The 20,210-nt window shown below is 36.8% G+C and overlaps 2 long non-coding RNA genes across 2 annotated transcripts in view; one reads left to right on the top strand and one right to left on the bottom strand.

Annotated features, from left to right (window-relative positions):
• Window positions 1–10,929, bottom strand: part of LOC147583079 (uncharacterized) — a 126,028-nt gene extending 115,099 nt beyond the window's left edge. The window contains exon 1 of the long non-coding RNA XR_015242783.1: window positions 10,829–10,929. This is a non-coding gene — a long non-coding RNA (uncharacterized LOC147583079). The remainder of the gene's footprint in view (window positions 1–10,828) is intronic.
• LOC147583078 (uncharacterized) overlaps window positions 10,562–20,210 on the top strand; it is a 551,991-nt gene continuing 542,342 nt past the window's right edge. The window contains exon 1 of the long non-coding RNA XR_015242787.1: window positions 10,562–11,097. This is a non-coding gene — a long non-coding RNA (uncharacterized LOC147583078). The remainder of the gene's footprint in view (window positions 11,098–20,210) is intronic.

The following is a 20,210-nucleotide window of genomic DNA, read 5'->3' as shown; positions in this document are numbered from 1 at the left end:
TATATGTACATTGGAGCTTTAATCTATATTTAATGGTTTTAATAAAAAGAATTTAATTTTTATAAAGTTTGATTGAGAAGACAGTAAAGCCATTATTTCAGTTCTCATTCCCAGGAGTGTTATTTTCTCTATTTAAGACCTTACGAAATAGTTACAGACTATACATACTTCCCAATTCTATGTGTCTGTGAACACACAGTGACCCATGTTAAGCAGGAGGTAAGTGATGGAGTATCTGTCAAAGGCAGCTGTTATGCTTCATGATGGAAAATATCATGTTCTGTAATATTGGAGGAAACTTTTTAACAGACATACTTAAACTATTTTGAGAGGGCCAGAGTGGTCTAAATGCCTGGATGTTCATTCTTATATAGGTGAGGCTCTAAAGGGCTGGGTCAGGCACATGTTATTTAATCATAATTGGTATTTAGACATCCAGTGTAGAAAGTAAACTGTCCTTAGGAGTTGGAGCTTCAAAAGTGTAATTCAAGGATAATAGAATTTCATAAACTCTTGTTGCTACAGCTGTTTTTCTGTGTTTTGAAAAAAAACTACTCTTACGGGGGCACCTGGGTGGCTCAGTCGGTTAAGCATCTAGATGACTCTTGATTTCAGCTCAGGTCATGATCTCATGGTTTGGTTCATGAGATCAAGCCCCACATCTCTTGGGATACTCTCTCTCCTTCTCTCTATGCCCTTCCCCTGCATGCTCTCTTGTTCTCTCTAAAAATAAACTTAAAATTTTTTTTAAATTAAAAAAAATAACTCTATCTGATTGTACAAAGGTTTTGAGTTACCCTGAAATATGAATTCTATTTACATTTAATATAAACATATAAGTACTTATACATAAAAAAAACTTATGATATCTATGTATTATATGCAGCTTAATTTATATAAAATACAAAAAATACCTCAAAGAAGTACAACCCCAAATCTGGATAAATTTAGTAAATTGCTGTGGGAAAGAGCTAGAAGACAGGAAGCTATCAAAATCCGAGAGGAGAAAGCAGGCAAAAACCTCTTTGACCTCGCCTGCAGCAACTTCTTACTCAACATGTCTCCAGAGGCAAAGTAAACAAAAGCAAAAATGAACCATTGGGATCTCATCAGAATAAAAAGCTTCTGCACAGTGAAGGAAACAATCAGCAAAACTAAAAGTCAAACAACAGAATGGGAGAAGATATTTGCAAACGACATATCAGATAAAGGGCTAGTATCCAAAATCTATAAAGAATTTATCTCAACACCCAAAATACAAATAATCCAGTGCAGAAATGGGCAAAAGACATGAATAGACATTTTTCTAAAGAAGACATCCAGATGGCCAACTGACAGAAGAAAAAATGCTCAACATCACTCATCATCAGGGAAATACAAATCAAAACCACAATGAGATACCACCTCATACCTGTTAGAATGGCTAACATTAACAACACAGACAACAACAGATGTTGGTGAGGATGCGGAGAAAGAGGTATCTTTTGCACTGCTAGTAGGAATGCAAACTTGTGCAGCCACTATGGAAAACAGTATGGAGGTTCCTCAAGAAATCAAAAGCAGAACTATCCTATGACCCAGCAATTGCACACTATTTATCCAAGGGGCATTTATAGGTATTTATACAGCTATGCTGTTTCGAAGGGGTACATGCACCCCAATGTTTATAGCAGTACTATTGACAATACCCCAAGTATGGAAAGAGCCCAAATGTCCATCAATGGATGAATGAATAAAGAAGATGTGGCGTGTGTGTGTGTGTGTATATATATATATACATATATATATACACACACACACACACACACAGATATATATATACACAGACATATATGTGTGTGTGTATGTATATACACACACACACACACACACACACACACACACACACACACACACTGGAGTATTACTTGGCAATCAAAAAGAATGAAATCTTGGGGCGCCTGGGTGGCTCAGTCGGTTGAGCGTCCGACTTCAGCTCAGGTCACGATCTCACGGTCCGTGAGTTCGAGCCCCGCGTCGGGCTCTGGGCTGATGGCTCAGAGCCTGGAGCCTGCTTCCGATTTTGTGTCTCCTTCTCTCTCTGCCCCTCCCCCATTCATGCTCTGTCTCTCTCTGTCTCAAAAATAAATAAAAATGTTTAAAAAAAAAAAATTTAAAAAAAAAAGAATGAAATCTTGCCATTTGCAACCACATGGATGGAACTAGAGGGTATTATGCTAAGCAAAATGAGTCAGTCAGAGAAAGACAAATACATGACTTCACTCATATGAGTACTTTAAGATATAAAACAGATGAACATAAGGGAAGGGAAGCAAAAATAATACAAAAATAGGGAGATGGAGAAAATATATATTATATTTATTTATATTATATATATTAATAATATAATTATATTAGTATCCATTATATATATTTATATTACAGTTATATATTACATTATTGCATTATTTATATTGTACTATATTATTTGTTGAAAATATATTATACTGTTCTCTCTTAAATATAGAGAACAAACAGAGGGTTACTGGAGGAGTTGTGGGGGGGGATGGGCTAAATGGGTAAGGTGCATTAAGGAATCTACTCCTGAAATCATTGTTGCACTATATGCTGATTAACTTGGATGTAAATTAAAAAAATAAATAAATTATAAAAAAATTTCAAGTTCAAAATCTATGGAAAAACACTCTTCCCTCCCCCAGTTCTCTCAATTTTCCTTTTTCCACTAACTGCTCCTCTAATTGCTGGGTATTAAAAAAAAATATTGACTTTTGAATTCACTTTTAAATTCCAACACAGTTTATGATTAAAACAGAAGCAAAACACAAACAAGCCCTTTGTTTGCAGTGGATTATAATTTGTGTAGGCAGCCCGTTGCTATTTTAAGCAGCAGAGATGGACTATAGAGTTAAATTGTTCCCTAAAAAAAGTCCAACAATATAAATCTTTGTTTATAGTTTCATGATTGGTAGTTTATGAGTGTCAAGTGGATTCATATAAAATATCAATTTAATCTTACTCTCCCATCTCTCTTGCCAATCATAGACTAATATATTGTAGTTTAATTATATTCCTCATGGAGCATATAGTAAGTTTTAGATGTGATGATAATACTTCATGTCCATTGCAAGACCCAACAGCTATAAATTTATAGAAAAGAATACAGGCTGTAGAAACAATGAGATCTATTCCTGACTTTTTAAGTAACTAACTCTGATTGATGCTTTTGTATAATTGATTTAACCCCTTAACCCCAACATATTTCTTTTGTAGTCCCTGTCCTTTCTGAAGATTTCATGGGTCCACAGTGTACTGAGTAACATGAGGGCAATATGGTGATATTTTCATAAACTGCAACAGAATACTGACATTTATCTTTCTAATATTTGTTTTGAGTCAGCGTCTGTCTTACAAAACATTAATGATGATAATAGTTGGTAGGATATTTTTTGCTATTAATGTGCTTTCTTGATACAATTTTTTTTTTAATTTGAGAGAGAGAGAGAGAGAGAGAGAGAGAGAAAGAGAGAGAGAGAGAATCTCAGCATGGGGCCCAATTCTACAACCCTGGGATCATGATTCAAACTGAAATCAAGAGTTGGATGCTCAGTGAAGCCACTGAAGTGCCCCTCTTGATACAATTTTAAAAATATGCGGGGCGCCTGGGTGGCGCAGTCGGTTAAGCGTCCGACTTCAGCCAGGTCACGATTTCGCGGTCTGTGAGTTCGAGCCCCGCGTCAGGCTCTGGGCTGATGGCTCAGAGCCTGGAGCCTGTTTCCGATTCTGTGTCTCCCTCTCTCTCTGCCCCTCCCCCGTTCATGCTCTGTCTCTCTCTGTCCCAAAAATAAATAAACGTTGAAAAAAATATGTGAATATTATGTTAGTTTCTCTCTTTTTACATTCATAAATGTAAACATTTATTCACATTTATATATACATAAGCATTTCATTTAAACACATGTACCCATCTATATGTGTATGTATATATTTTGCTATATATTTTTGTTTTAGATATATGTATTTATTTTGTTATCAAATTCTTGCCACAAATATCTTAGGAAGTCTTTTCACCTTCATTTTTTTTTTTTTTTTTAATTTTTTTTTCAACGTTTATTTATTTTTGGGACAGAGAGAGACAGAGCATGAACGGGCGAGGGGCAGAGAGAGAGGGAGACACAGAATCGGAAACAGGCTCCAGGCTCTGAGCCATCAGCCCAGAGCCCGACGCGGGGCTCACGGACTGCAAGATCGTGACCTGGCTGAAGTCGGATGCTTAACCGACTGCGCCACCCAGGCGCCCCTCACCTTCATTTTTTCAATAAGGAAACTTCTGGTTGGTTTATTAACTTATTTTGGATTTCATTACTTCTACTTTAAATGTTCTGTACATCATAGTACATCTGCCCCTGACTTAAGGCAAATAACTTTAGTGTTATCATAATGATTATTATTTTTTTAAGCAATGAGACTTTGAAAACTATACAGAAATATTTACTAGATTAACAGATTTTATTCTCAATCACCAATTACCCATTTTCATGGATAATAACACGATGGTTCTAGAAATAATTTGATGATTGATCCCTTCCAGTGTATCAATTCCCCTTGTAACAACATGAATTTTAAAAGGTCACCACCATTCTCATGAAATAATAGAAGTGCCAGGTAAAGCATATAAATACAGTGGATCATAACAAAAAGGTTTCAGTCTCAAGTTCCCAAGATTTTTCCATTGTTTAGTTTAATTCTGATCATACATCTGCATCCCTTTAAAGGTTTAGTTGGTAGAATCGATTCTGTAAACCAACAGGAGAATGATCAAGTCAATTGCATCCAGAGATGCCTGCCCCTCATTTCTTCTCTGTATTCAAAATCAGGCAATGAATAATCACAATATAAACTGGAGGGTCAGATTTTGCAAAACTGCAACCCTAGTATGGTGTCAATATATCCAACAATCTTTGCAGTTACTTCAGGAACACCATGAAATGTAAACACTTGAAGAAACCCAAATGACCAGAAAATATCTATTTCATATATTCCATTGTTTATTGGAATATTCCATCATTCCAAGGAAGAGAACTGAAAATACAGTTCATAGAAAATTCAGCTATATCTTTGAAGGTTAAGCAGTGACTAAAGGCGATATAATTATTTTGAAGAATATTGTTCTTGATATTTGATATGCTTCTCTTCTCATACATTTCAAAACACAGCTATTTACAATGCTTCTAATCTTATAGGTGCAGTAAAGTGTGACCTTGAAATATTGTCAGTTTCAACAAATGTATAAACAAATAAGTTAATGTTTATTGGTATTGAGAGCATCAGTAGCTCACTGTGGGTGTGCTTATATTTCCACAAATTATAAAAGGTGTCAAAAAGGTCATATATATAATAAAAACATTTCATACACATTACCCAGCTCATATTATTGTTGAAAATCTCTATTTCCTGTTACTTTGCTACTTTTTTTTATAACTGTTTTGCATGGCAGTCTTGAATATAAAATAAATTATTTCTAATCAGGACTTCCAGACCCCCGAGAAGTAAAGTAACTGAAAAGTAATAACAAGAGTTAGAAAAAAATGGCATTGTTGGACTCTGATTTCGTTAGTATGTTAATAATGAACATAAATTATTTGTTACTCTTCCTTATGAGAGGTACAGTTTAATTCTGAACTGCCCTTTATTACTTCCTTGGCCAATATAGCCAGATAATGTGATAATGTAACAATGTGATATTCTGAGACTCCTAAAGCTAGGTTATAAAAAGCCTTAGATCTGAGTCTCTTGAGCATTTGTTCTGGAGAAAGCTAACAACCATGTAAGAAGTCTGAAAACTTTATGTTTGAGAAGCCAAGGCATGTGAAAAGGGACCTTGGATAATGTGATGTCAGAAGAAGAGAAAAAGATGGGAAGGGAGCAGATCTTTAAAGTGCCAGATGAGTGAGTGAAGAAGTCATCTTTGAAGTGGAAATTCTAGCCCTATTCACTCCCGCTGGTCACACAGATCAGTGATCAAAATACCAGCTGAGGCCTTCCAAAATTTTGAATCCAAAAATTTGTTAGCAAAATTAAGTGATTATTTTAAGCCACTAGTAGTTTGTTTTGCAGCAATAGGTAACCAGAACTGGCTTCATAATCAAAACCTTATTTGGGTTTCATCCTGGCCTTGCAAACTTGCCAACACTATGGGAGTCATATAAAGTTATATAAAAGGGTGTTTAATGTTCATGTTGTTCAATACTTTATAGATAAGAATGAGATCAAGATAAGTGAAGTGACTTAAAGATGTCCACACATTTGGTGACTAACAGAGCTGGAGCTAAAACCACAGATTCCTGGGTCTGGCAGACCTACTTCCATTCACTTTATAGAATATCAGATTATTCCTCAAAAAAAAAAATGTTCCAGAGTTTTAATGTCTTTTCCCTTCTGAGGACTTCCTGAGAAAACATGTGCAGATTTGAAAAATTACTTTTTTTTTTAAATGATGGGAACTGAATTGGTAAAGTTATATCAACCAGTTTTACTAGTACTTCATTTTAGAGTCACTGTATTTATATTGAAATATTTAGTTATTTTGAAGCAAATCATATGTGCAGGATAATTTTGATAATTAGTGATTAATAATGTGATAAGTAATATTTAAGATGTGACTGTAGAATAAAGAAGGAATTAGTAAATTATCTGTATGGAGGCACCTATGACTTTTTGGAGTAAGGAATATAACTAGGTTTAGTGAAACATCACCAGAAGATAGATGAGAGTGGGCTTGGGGCATCCCTGACTGACAGAATGGCATATATGAAAGGCAGTCACAAGTCACTAGCTTGGTGTATTCAGAAAATTTTAAGACATTTAATATTACTATCTCATATAGTTTTTTTTTTTTTTTTCCAACGTTTATTTATTTTTGGGACAGAGAGAGACAGAGCATGAACGGGGGAGGGGCAGAGAGAGAGGGAGACACAGAATCCGAAACAGGCTCCAGGCTCTGAGCCGTCAGCCCAGAGCCTGACGCGGGGCTCGAACTCACGGACCGCGAGATCGTGACCTGGCTGAAGTCGGACGCTTAACCGACTGCGCCACCCAGGCGCCCCTATCTCATATAGTTTAAAGAAGGAGAATGGCAAGGTGGGAAGAGGATGGATAATAGATGAGTAGCCTGAAACGTTTTTAAGCAAAGGACATACAGAGTTGGGCTACACTGAGAGACCAACTTTGTGATTAGGTGGAGGAACAGGTAGGAAAAAGGCAGGAGTGGAGAACGGTACTCGACTAGGTAGGTATCAACAGACCGCATTCAAGAGATAATAAAGACCTGAAATGAGGTATGATGATGGGCTACAGAAAGAGAAAACATTTGAAAAATAAGAGGTAGAAATTACAAAGTGACGGTGACCAACCAGGGTCAGGAAAAGGAATAAGTTTAGGATGATGCCCAGACTTCTGGTTTAGAAGCTTTGCTGGATGACTGGTTCCCTGAATACTCCTAGAGAATGTAGGAAGGAAGGAAGGAAGGAAAGAAGGAAAGAAGGAAAGAAGTGAGGAAGGAAAGAAGGAAGGAAGCAAGGAAAGAAGGAATGAATGAATAAATATTTAGAAGTAGTTCAGTTTCAGATCTGATTTTTATTTATCTATGGAATAGTCATATGGCTATGTTAACTATCACTCCACTCTGAAACCTTTTCTCAATTCTCATCCTTTAAATGGAGCCAAATGCTTCCTCCCTTATACCATCTCTATTTCTCTGCAAACTTCTATTTGTATCCATTAACAATTTTCATGATATATTTTAATTATATTTACATATCAATATTTCCTCATATATTACCAGTTATTAGATATTACAGATTATGTCTCATAGTAGGTAATTTTATAAATCTCTCAGCCTTGGGCTAAAGTAATGCTACACAATAATAGCAAAGTAAATTTTTTCTGGTTTCTCCCCCTACCACTTACGTGGCTCCAACTAGAGGCCTCTAGCTATAAAAATGGGTTTCCGAAACATCTCATAAAAGGCAACCTTTTTCCATTTCCATATGGCCCAGTATGCTCCCAGCATATTTCCATATGCTCCAGGATTTTGCCAGTCATTCTATTTTCTGCCAAGTATCCCATTCATCTTTACAGCTGCTACCTAGTTACATTTTCTGGGTTACTGGGAAAGATCCACAAGACTAATTCACCTGATTCTCCCTCCACATATATCTCTTGCATTCTCTCTTGCTATCTCAGAGTGAAGGCTTCTCCTGGGAAGAGAGAGCATTATTAGGCTACAGCATATCACACTTTTGGAATATCCTGGTATAGGAGTTTGATCCTATTTGTTCACAACAGTATAAATAAAGTCCTAACACAGACAAGCTGTAGAATGTGTAAAAGTTGTATCATACATTTTTACCTCTCAAGTTCAAGTTATGGGCAATTTTTATATATCTTTTCTCAAGAGAAAGTTGTTTCAATTGTTACCTAATTAAGTCTATACCTTTAACAGCTACTTCCTATTTCCTGCGCCTATGTAGACATGAGCAAAACTAGCAGAAGCTGCTCATTTCAGAGTAGCAAGGCTCTAAGGAAGCTTTGCTCTCACGTGATATCTACACATCACGTGATATCTACAAGGTCCATTACTTAACATATGCATTAAACTCTTTTCATTCTTATTATGTGCCTAGTTTATAACCCACTTGGATATTCTCTCTCTCTCTCTTCATTCCATTTACATTTATGACTTGGGCTACCAACAATTAATTCCTATTTGATTACAAGATGACGCCTCTCACAAATACCCACAGTTTCACATTTGATGACAACTCATGGACCAGTCCCATTACAACAATTATTTTCAATTTACTTCAAAAAATATCATTGTACCAACCATTCCCAATCACTGGTCATTCCTCCCTTATCTCCTCTCCACACTCTGATTTTCCATCTTCAGAAGGTTGCAGGCATATTTTCTGACTTTCTTCATCCATCAATTCCAAAAGAGAATATGGAGGTGTATTTTAAGAGTTTCTTATTATTCATTGTTGTATCCTAGTTCTAATGCATGTTTAACATTAAACTAAATGCTTAACAAATCCTAAGTAAATGGTGCATCATCATGTCAGTCTAACTAGTGGGTCAGCCTGGACTAGATTCTAAAACTGGGCCATTTTCCTTGCCATGTGCCTCAAGGGCTCCACTTTTTACCTTCATCTTAGATGCTTTCTCTACTTTTCCTGTATCTCTGGATACATATCATTTTCCAGTACTAAACCCTCTTCCACGTAGCAGATATGTTGCTGAATTTACCTGTCTTGACTGGATTTCTTCTTGTCTGCCCCAATCTGAATGTCTGCTTATATTCCTCCAACTACAAACAATCAGAAGTCATAATTCATCATACTGGAAGAACCCTCCTATTGTCAGGTACTTGCATGCTTTCTATTTGGCTATCCCACCACAGGAAAGTTGTCACTGTTTCGAACTTCTGTTATTTCCTCCCCATACCATGTCCTGCCTCAATTTATGCCAAATCTTCTAACAACACAGACTCTTACCCTTTGATTTTGAAAATCAGATTTTCAGATAAAAGTCTTATGATCAAACAACAATAACCTTAGAAGAAAGTTATGGACATATTTTGGGAGATAGTAATTTCCTTTGGATACAATGGGTCAGTGTTCAATCTTTTAACTTTTCCGTCTCTCAGCTTCCATAAGGGTAGTTAGTTCATGGACACACAGAAACATCATACATACACATTTTACTTCAAAGCAGAAACAAGGAATCAGTCTGACTGATTCAATGGGTCCTGACTTTGAAAAACACTTTCAATTTTCAGGGTCAAAGGATGGTCTGACTTCCTTGGGCAGTGCTGACCCTAGGCGACAGATATTAACTTCTATGACCTCTGAAATTTGAACAAAACACAAACTTATCATTGGTAAACCTTATGAAATGTTTCTCAGCAAACAATGGGGGATACACACAACAGGCTGATTTAGACGCTCCAATCTATTCCATTCTATTTTCACTTTGTTTATTGCAGTGCTCCAAATTTAGATAGATTTTCCACAAACTAAACTTAATTATTTGGTTATTGCTATGGACTAATTTTGTAATGAATTGTGAATCTGGGTAAATCAGGCAACAATAAAGCCTTTGTTTCCTTGTAAAATTAGGGAGTGATACTGCCTAAAGTGCGGGGGGGGGGGGGGGGGGGAGTGAAGAAACTCCAGAGGCTATGTTTGAGAAGGTTGGGCAAGGAACCAGGGATTTCTGGAGGAAGTGCCCAAGTTTACATCGTGTACTTAATAAACAACTTGGGTCACTTAAGCTAACGTTTTCTACTATACTGGTTTGTTTTTTTCTTATTTTTTGTTTTCTTATTTTGTTATTTTATTTTTCTTATTTTGTTTATAACTTCCAAAACGATAGGGGAGGATAAGATTGAGATGTAGTAGGCACCCAGAGGATTGCCTCATGTAAATCATTTCCTGTTTGCTTTTTATGTACGCCACAAAACCCAGATGGAATCATGTTGCTGCCAGAAAGGCAAGGGAGGTGGACGAGCAGCATGAGCTCTCTTGGCTCCCAAGGCTGGTGAGAGCAGCTGCACAGTAAGTGAACACCGAGCCACATCCCCCTGCCTGGAGCCCCACAAAAGAGCAAACCATCCCCTGAAACCCAGACCCTGTTGAGTTGAGAAAAGTGCCAGGAAAGGAAGGACCTGACTAGAAAACGGGGAGAAGCAGAAACGCAGCCAAGACTACATTTAAAGAAGACCAAAGTCCAAGTAAAGCAAAGACCACGACCCCCGAGACCGAAAGCTTACCTTCCCGACACAAGTCCGAGAAACTAAGCCGCGGGGCCCCACCCAGCGCCTGTCACGTGACTGCCACGTGAAGGGCGTTTCCGGAAGAGCCAGAGCAGCGGCTCCTCACAGCTGCGCGCCTTCGGTGCCCGCCGTTCGGCCGCCTGTGACCGCGCTCCGGTGCGCCCGCACGTGGCGTTGGGTACAAGCGATGGCAGCAGGCGCCAGGCGACCGTGACGGAGCCCCTGCAGCTGGAGCCAGCGAGGAGGAAAGTAGGTGCCCAGCTAAGGTCAGACCATGAGCGCAACCCTGGGCCAGCCGACTCCTGGCACCTCCCTTGTGGCCATTTGGTTTAGCCCCTATCCCTGGTCTCTCTGGCCCTGCATTTAGGATAATGAGCTTTTGTTCCATTTTGGTGGAATGCTGCTTTAGAGAACCGGTGAGGTTTGGAGGCCCTCAAGCCTGAGATCTGTGTTAGCCTTTATTGAATGACTGCTCCGTGCCTGGCACTGTGGTGACTCGAATGTTTATTACGATTCCTTTTTCCAGTTGAAGGGACCTCAAGTGGCCTGGGGGGGAAAAAGACCTACAGGTCTTCTCTTTGCCTATAAAGAACATCTAAAATTGTTTGGGTTACTTGGGTGGCTTAGTCAGCTAAGCCTCAGACTTCAGCTCAGATCATGATCTTGTGGTTTGTGGGTTCCAGGCCAGCGTCGGTTTGGTGCTGAAGGCTCAGAGCCTGGAGCCTGCTTGGGATTCCGAGTCTCCCTCTCTCTCTGCTGGTTCCCACCTCGTGCTCTGACACACACACACACACACACACACACTCTCTCTCTCTCTCTCTCTCTCTCTCTCAAAAATAAATAAACATTAAAATAAGTAAATAAATAAACGTTAAAACATTTTAAAATAAAATTATTTTAATTTGACAACATCGCATAAGGATTCATGTATGCTTGTGGAGAAAAAATGTTTTGTTTTGAATTTTAGTACAAGTTTTTTTCGTGCAGAGTTCACAAGAAAGTATACTTCTTTTGGCTTGTTACATATTTTGAAATGAATATAGCTTTATTGAAAATGGAGGCCATTGTTACATGTTTAGATGTCAGACTTTCTTTACTTCTGGGTATATTTATGTCAGTAAAACTTAATTAGACTTGGAATATTGTTCTAGATCCAATTTTAACTAAATGTAAAATTTCTAGAAGTATTACCGAGACACAATTATCCAACATCCAATACTAAACAAGCTGCAGCATGTGGAACTTCAGACAAATAAATAAAAAAAAATCATCAGTTATATGTTAATCTATTGTGTTTTGGCTATAATGTTAGTTAACAATAGTCATTTATGTATGACAAACCATGTGAATCAGCATTAAGCAGTCTGATCAATAGCTTGGTTACTAGTCTCAATTAATCTGAGAAGAAATATGTTTTATGTCACAGGGATGTCTTGGGTATGCCAATCAAGCTATGAGCTAGTAGATAAATGTTTATTTTAGCTGAAGTTCCTTGATGGATAACATTATCAACTCAAGAACCATTCTAGAAAAGGACATGAAGAAAAATATAAATTAATTTTTTTACTTCTCAATATATAATCTGGTTACTATGGAAACTGACAGCCTGTCCCGGAAGCAATTAATTTTTCAGAAGCACATTCCCCAGTCTGGCGGTACATTATCTTTAACAATCATAGTGCCCTAATATTTAGTCATTCATTTAAAATGATTTTTTAAAAATTACCATTTCATAGTATATTTTTTCTAACCTAATATTGTTATGCTAGGTATAGAATATAATTCAGAACCCAGATGAGCTAGACAGTTCAGTGAGAAAACAAACCATTTCTTACCATAATTAAGGCTACATATAACTTAGGTAAATTAAGGAAAAATTAAGCCTTATGGCCACAAAGAGATGCCCTTCAGTGTCATGATTACCTTAAAATTAAACTTGGAGTGGGACACAGGAAAACTGACCATTCTCTTCTAGTAAATTATTTGTTTATATTACTAATCAATAATAGCAATATGACTAATGCACATATTATGTGATTCATATGAGCTACATAACAACCTTGTCATATAGTTCCAAGGTATGATGGTGATGACCTTCATTTAAAAAAAAATTAATGTTTGTTTATTTTTGAGACAGAGAGAGACAGAGCATGAGCAGGGGAGGGGCAGAGAGAGAATGGGAGACACAAGCTCCAGGCTCTGAGCTGTCAGCACAGAGTCGACGCAGGGCTTGAACTCAGTGACTGCGAGATCATACCTGAGCTGAAGTCGGATGCTTAACCAACTGAAGCACCCAGGTGCCTCACCTTCGTTTTAAAAGTAATAAAATATGGGGAACCTGGGTGGCTCAGTCAAATGAGCATCCAACTTCTGCTCAGGTCATGATCTTGTGGTTCGTGGGTTCAAGCCCCGCAACGGGCTCTGTGCTGACAGCTCAGCCTGGAGCCTGCCTGGGATTCTGTGTCTCCCTCTCTCTCTGCCCCTCCCCTGCTCACGTTCTCTCTCTCAACAATAAATAAACATTAAAAATTTTTTCTTAAAGTAATAAAATACTTAAATACTTTAAGGTATTTTACCACAAAGTAAGCCTAAATACGAAAGTGTCACAGAGATAAATTCAATCTGTTTCCTCCTTCCCCATCCCCAACTTCAGTGTATTTATTCAAGAGTGACAGAAACACAGTCTAAACACATTCTATGTGCCTGGAATTGTTTTTGACATTTTTATCTATCTGATTTAATCTTGGGGTAAAAAAGCCTTTAAAGCAATTAAATTCAAAGTATAAAATATGTGCAGGTAGTTTTTACTATTTTTCGATAATTGGTAATAGAAAGGGGCAAAATAAAAAAAAGGGAATGAAATGCCATAATAATAATAAGCTTGAATTGGGACTTTATGTTACATATTGAAAAATTAAAAGTAACAACCTCACATACAATAAAGTATAGGTTATAAATAACTTGTACTTTATATTATTAAACTGTATGTATAACAAATACATATTTAATAATATGGGTCTTATTTATGTATTTAACTTGGGGCATAATTGTTATGAAGAAATATTTCATGCTGAGATATGTTTAATATCATGATTGATTTGCAAAATAAGACCATAAAGAGAACCTGTTTGCAAAAATATACATAGGAATGTTTTCAGTTTCCTCAAAGTCCTTCCTTAATCCTATGATTTTAAGATAATCTTGGTTTTGAAGCACTTACACTATTGTTATTTTTGAGCTGTTTTCTTTTTCAAAATTTATCGTATCTAATGCTGAGACATCCTTCTTTTAATACCTTTGGGTTTAATTTGAATAGTTCTCAGCTTAATTTTAATCAGATTTATTTTATCCTATAATTTCAGGATCATTGGAAGATTTTCTTTGCAAATTATTTGAATGGATTTTTTTTTTATTGCAAGTTACTCAACAACTATTGAGTTCTTACTGCAAACTATATATCTGGCACTGTTCTAGGTTCAGGAATGAAAAGCATAGTGTCCTTTAACCAGGTGAAGTGTATATTTTATTTGGGGAAAGCAAATAAGAAATACATGAATTAATTAATCAGTTTACAAGACAAATTTAAATAATGATTGCTATGCAAATGTATTATGGTAATATGATAGAAATTGACTATGGGGTCACTGCTTTAGCTGGCATGTTTAGGAAAGATTTATTGAGTTTACACTAAAATGATGTGAAGGGTCATAGAGGCTATTAAGAAGAGTATTCTGAATGTAGAAACTAGCAGATGGAAAAGTGTTGGATGGGAGGAGTCATGGTGTTTGATGAGCAGGATAAAGATGTGTACATTGAGAGTGCAGAAGGGAGGTTGGAGAGATTAGGTTGGAGAGTGTAGGCACCTGGTTAGGTAGAATATGATTGGCCATAATAAAGAGTTTGAATTGTATGCTGATTGAAATTAAAAAAAAAAAGTTTTGGGGGATTTTTATAGGGAAAAGATGCAGTCTGTTTTTAAAAGGATTACTTTGGCTGATATGTAGGAGAAAATAATGGTAGCAGGAATGGTAATCAGACGACTGTTGTATTAGATTAGAAGTGAGATTATAGCAAAATGGGTAATTGTTGAAGCAGGATACATCACATGATTTGGTTATGATCATGACATAGTTGAAAAGTAGAGAAAATAGGATATAATAATAGATTATACAGAATGAAAGACATAGAAAAACTGAAGAATATTCCTAGGTTTATGGGAAGAGTAACTCACTGCCTGATATTTTCATTTACTGAGGTGAGAAGACTTGGTTATAGGTTAAATCCAGGGCTTACTATTTCTGTTTGACAAAGTTATCTTGGACATATGTATTACACCTCCAAGCAGAGATGGTTTGCAGATAGTTGGGTATGAATGAAGAAGGCTAGAGCTATAAATATGAAATCAGTTACCAGCATGTAGATAACATGTGGATAATGGGAATAAATGATAAGAAATGATCTTCAATGACTGCTAAAATCACTGAGTGATAAGGTTGATTGATAGAGAACCTTTATAATGAATGGATAAGATCTGAAGTTGATGGGTTTTAACTGCCTAAAAAGATAGACATGATGTATCTCTTTATTTGAAATGAATAGCAACTAAAAATAAATGGTACCACCTATGAGATATTCCTGTCTAAAAATTTAACGTGAATCTCATCATATCTTTGGGTCTAATTAAGGTTACAGAAAGAACTGAGGTTGAGTACATATTGGTACCATGCGGGTGCAGTTAGCCAATTTGGAGATGTTAGAAATTCGACAGAACCAAAGACTAGTTTCCTTAAGAAGTGAATTTGAGGGGGAAAAAGATCTGTTCTAGATTAAAAGAAATTTAAAAGAAATTGAAAAACCATGTAAAAAAATCTCAATCCATAGGATTTATTAGGATCCTTATTTTAAAAAAGCAATTGTAAAAAGACAATTATTAAAATGGAACAATTAAAGAGATTTTAACACTAATTGGGTACAAGAAAAATAAATAATTGTTTTATGACTATACTTAAAAACTTATGGATTATTGAAAGGAGAAATGATACATGCCTAGTTTAAAATGGTCCAGCTTTGGGTGGGCATTATAAATGAACCATGATTCATCATATATTGGTCATTATGAGGCTGGATTATAAAAATATTTATGAATATTTTATCTATGTTTGCAAATTCCCATGATAAACATTTTATACATAAACAAATAAAAGAATAAATACATAAAATATTAAAATATAAAGCCGTGGAAAATCTAAGGAGAGCATAGAGGAGAGGGTTGAGAAGACAACCTTAGAGGAGCTCCAGTATTTAAGAATTGAAGAGGAGAGTCACAAAGAAGCTGGGGACTGTTCAGGGTTGTTGGAGGAAAGCCAGATAAATGCCACATTGTGGGGCATCTAGAGGTGTGTGTGTGTGTGTGTGTGTGTGTTAAAGAAGATGAAGGTAGTAGTCAAGAATTCAAAATGCTGCTGAGATTTTTATTAAGATGAGAACTGAAATTTCGCCATTAGATCTAACAAGATATTGGTAATGTGTTATTTTTAAGACCAGTTTCAGTGTGTTGTAGAAATAAGAACATGAATGCAGTGGTTTGGAAGAGAATGGGGGATAAAAAAGGGGAGGCAGTAATATGGACAACTTTTTAAGGGAATTGAACTGAGAAATGAGGAGGCAACTGGATTGTGACATGTGATTAAGAATTTTTGTCTTTTTAAATTTAGATGATATCAGAGCAAGCTTGCATACCCACAAAATACTGCTATCGAATAGGATGAAACTGCTGATACATTAAAGATGGGGAGAATTACAGGAAAGAGTTTGTTTAGAGGGAAAGGATGGGATCCTGCATATAAATAGTAGTAAGAGCAGAAACACTTACTATGGCTACAGAACAAAAAGGAAGACAGCATAAGTAGGTATAGATTTGGTAGTAGAAATAATAAAATTACTTGAGTCTAATAACAACTTTTTGTCTATGAAGTATGATTGAGCTGTAAACTAAACTTTTTAGGAGAAAAGATGGGAAATTGCTATATCAAAGAAATGAAAAAAATCGATTTATAGGTAGCAGTGTGATTGTCAGTATTTATTGTCTATTTGAGATTGTTGGCTATAAATTTGAAGCAAACCAGTATGGTCAGTATGGTTTTATTTTCTCCAGAAATACTCAATTGCTTGGTTATAAACATGGGGTAAGCCTGCAGTTTGGATCAAAGAGGTTTGACATTTTTGCCAGCTGACACAATAGTAGAAGAAAGAGGCAAGGAAGTTAGGGATATTTGCAAGGATGTAGTTGCCATGTTATAATGGATTGATGGTGTGAGAGAGGATGGACAGCTGTTGGTATGAGCATACTGTAGTAAGTGAAGGATAGGAGATGGTGAATAGAAAATGGGATGTCAGAATGTGCAGCTTGAGGGATAGTGCTGCTATGAATATTATTTATATTAATATATATGTAATATATAAATAAAATATATAATATATTAATAATAATATATTGATTATAGAAGATAAACTCAATGTACTAAAGAGGTTGATTGAAATTAGATTGAGCAGGGGCGCCTGGGTGGCGCAGTCGGTTAAGCGTCCGACTTCAGCCAGGTCACGATCTCGCGGTCTGTGAGTTCGAGCCCCGCGTCGGGCTCTGGGCTGATGGCTCAGAGCCTGGAGCCTGTTTCCGATTCTGTGTCTCCCTCTCTCTCTGCCCCTCCCCCGTTCATGCTCTGTCTCTCTCTGTCCCAAAAATAAATAAACGTTGAAAAAAAAAAATTAAAAAAAAAAAAAAGAAATTAGATTGAGGAAAATTTGCTTGAGGAATAGGAAACCAAGAAATGAAGGAAACCAAAGAAACTGAAAAACCAGTGTTTTGAGTTTATCATTTATGTGACTATTGATGTAACCGAAAAAGATGATGAAAGTGGTGGTCAAAGAGAAGACATTTTAGTTGAAGACAGCGATGTGTTTTCAAAGTCCTGAGCTTTTTGAAGGAGGAAGAAGAAGGTAAGAAAAGAAAAAAAAATCTTAAAGTAGGAAAAATAGGGGAACAAGAATGTCATATAACACATAAAACTTCTCTAGACCCTGAGGTAATTGGAGAGAAAAAGATTGCACTTTCCTTTAGCCTACATTTGAGTGGACTGCAAGGGAGCATTTTTTCCTCATTACATAGTAGGTGCTACTGGGAATGAGAAGATGAAGGGAAATCTAAACACAGTTTAGAGATTTTTGAGAATGTCCTGCAGGGGATTAATGAGGACAGTTTGAATTCCAGAGGGCTTGTTGAAGGAGATTGATAAAATGGGAAGTGTGGCAACTGGGATCAGATACATGTATTGAACAACATGGGGATGGCTGTCCTGGAAATTGGGAGTCACCCAGCATGATCATGCTTTTGATGGTAAATGAATTGAGACTGAAAGAAAGATATGATGGGATTGGGTCAAGACCTTTTTTTCTCCCCCAAGTGTTTATCCATTTATTTTTGAGAGGGTGAGAGACAGTGAGAGCGAGCACAAGTGGGGGAGGGGCAGAGAGAGAGAGAGAGTGAGAAGGAGAGAGGGAGACACAGAATCTGAAGCAGGCTCCAGGCTCCAAGCTGTCAGTGCAGAGCCCAATGTGGGGCTCAAATTCGTGAAACAAGATTATGACCTGAGCCAAAGTCAGATTCCCAACCGACTGAGCCACTGAGGCACCCCATAGGTCAAGAACTTTATAAAAAGAAAGAGAAATAGCCAAATATATATTCTTGACATGGCTTTTGGTAAAAATAATTTTAAGTAAAAAATAGAAGTTCTCAGGCAGCTGTTTAGTTTTGCAAGGTGTTTTTTTTTTCTTTCGAGATTGAAAATGAAAGTAAATGTTTTCCTTTCAAGTTTTTATTTAAATTTTTTTTTTTTCAACGTTTATTTATTTTTGGGACAGAGAGAGACAGAGCATGAACGGGCGAGGGGCAGAGAGAGAGGGAGACACAGAATCGGAAACAGGCTCCAGGCTCTGAGCCATCAGCCCAGAGCCCGACGCGGGGCTCGAACTCACGGACCGCGAGATCGTGACCTGGCTGAAGTCGGACGCTTAACCGACTGCGCCACCCAGGCGCCCCTCAAGTTTTTATTTAAATTCAAGTTAGTTAACATATAGTGTAATATTGGTTTCAGGGGTAGAATTTAGTGATTCATCACTTACATATAACACCCAGTACTCATCCCAACAAGTGCCCTCCTTAATGCCCATCACCTATCTTCCCCCACCTCCCCTCTGGCAACCTTCTGTTTGTTCTCTATAGTTAAGAATCTCTCTTATGGTTTGCCTCCCTCTCTCTTTTTACCTTATTTTATTTTTCTTCCCCTTCCCCTGTGTCCATCTGTTTTGTTTCTTAAATTCCACATATGAATGAAATCATATGGTATTTGTCTTTCTCTGACTTATTTCATTTTGCATCCATGTCATTACAAATGGCAAGATTTCATTCTTTTTGATAGCTGAGTAATATTCCATTGTTTATATATAAGCCACATCTTTGTCCATTCATTAGTCAATAGACATTTGGGCTCTTTCCATAATTTGGCTATAGTAGATAATGCTGCTAGAAATATTGGGGTGATGTGCCCCTTTGAATCAGTATTTTTGTATTCTTTAGATGAATACCTTATAGTCCAGTTGCTGAGTCATAGGGTAGTTCTATTTTTAACTTTTTGAGGACTCTCCATACTGTTTTCCAGAGTGGCTGCACCAGTTTGCATTCCCATCAACAGTATAAGAGGGTTCCCCTTTTTCTGCATCGTTGCCAACATCTGTTGTTTTCTGTGTTGTTAATTTTAGCCATTCTGACAGGTGTGAGGTCGTAGCTTATCATGGTTTTGATTTGTATTTCCCTGATGATGAGTGATGTTGAGCATTTTTTCATGTGTCTATTGGCCATCTGTATGTCTTCTGCAAATTAATTTTTTGATTCCTGTATTCTTCATGGCAATTATACTACTAATCTCAGCGGAGCAGTTTATTTATTTGAAACATGTAATTCCTCATTGTTACTTCATTTCTTCTTTTTAGAATTCAATTCTGTTTTTTGTGTTTCACAGCCCTGAATCTTGTTTACCTATTGCTTTTCCTTATTTGTCCTATTGCCAGCAAGGTTTTATCACAGCAGACACTGTGATAAACACTGATGTCTGTGTTGTTAAAAAATAGGATCAAATATAGCATCACTCCTATGCTGTTACCTCAGGAGAACTGTGTGATATTCAGTATAAAGAAGGACAAAAGTGTCAAGCGGTAGACCAGGGAGTGTGGTAGGCAGATGTTTTCTAACTTTTGATTTGGCACTAATTCTGGAAGAGGTCCAGATAAATTTGTGCTTTTGATATATATGTATATCAAAATATGT

Source organism: Puma concolor, chromosome A2 (genome assembly GCF_028749965.1).
Source record: "Puma concolor isolate L17-30 chromosome A2, mPumCon1.1.hap2, whole genome shotgun sequence".
Taxonomy (NCBI): domain Eukaryota; kingdom Metazoa; phylum Chordata; class Mammalia; order Carnivora; family Felidae; genus Puma; species Puma concolor.
Note: the sequence above shows the minus strand (reverse complement) of the source record. Positions and strands in the feature narration are given on the sequence as shown.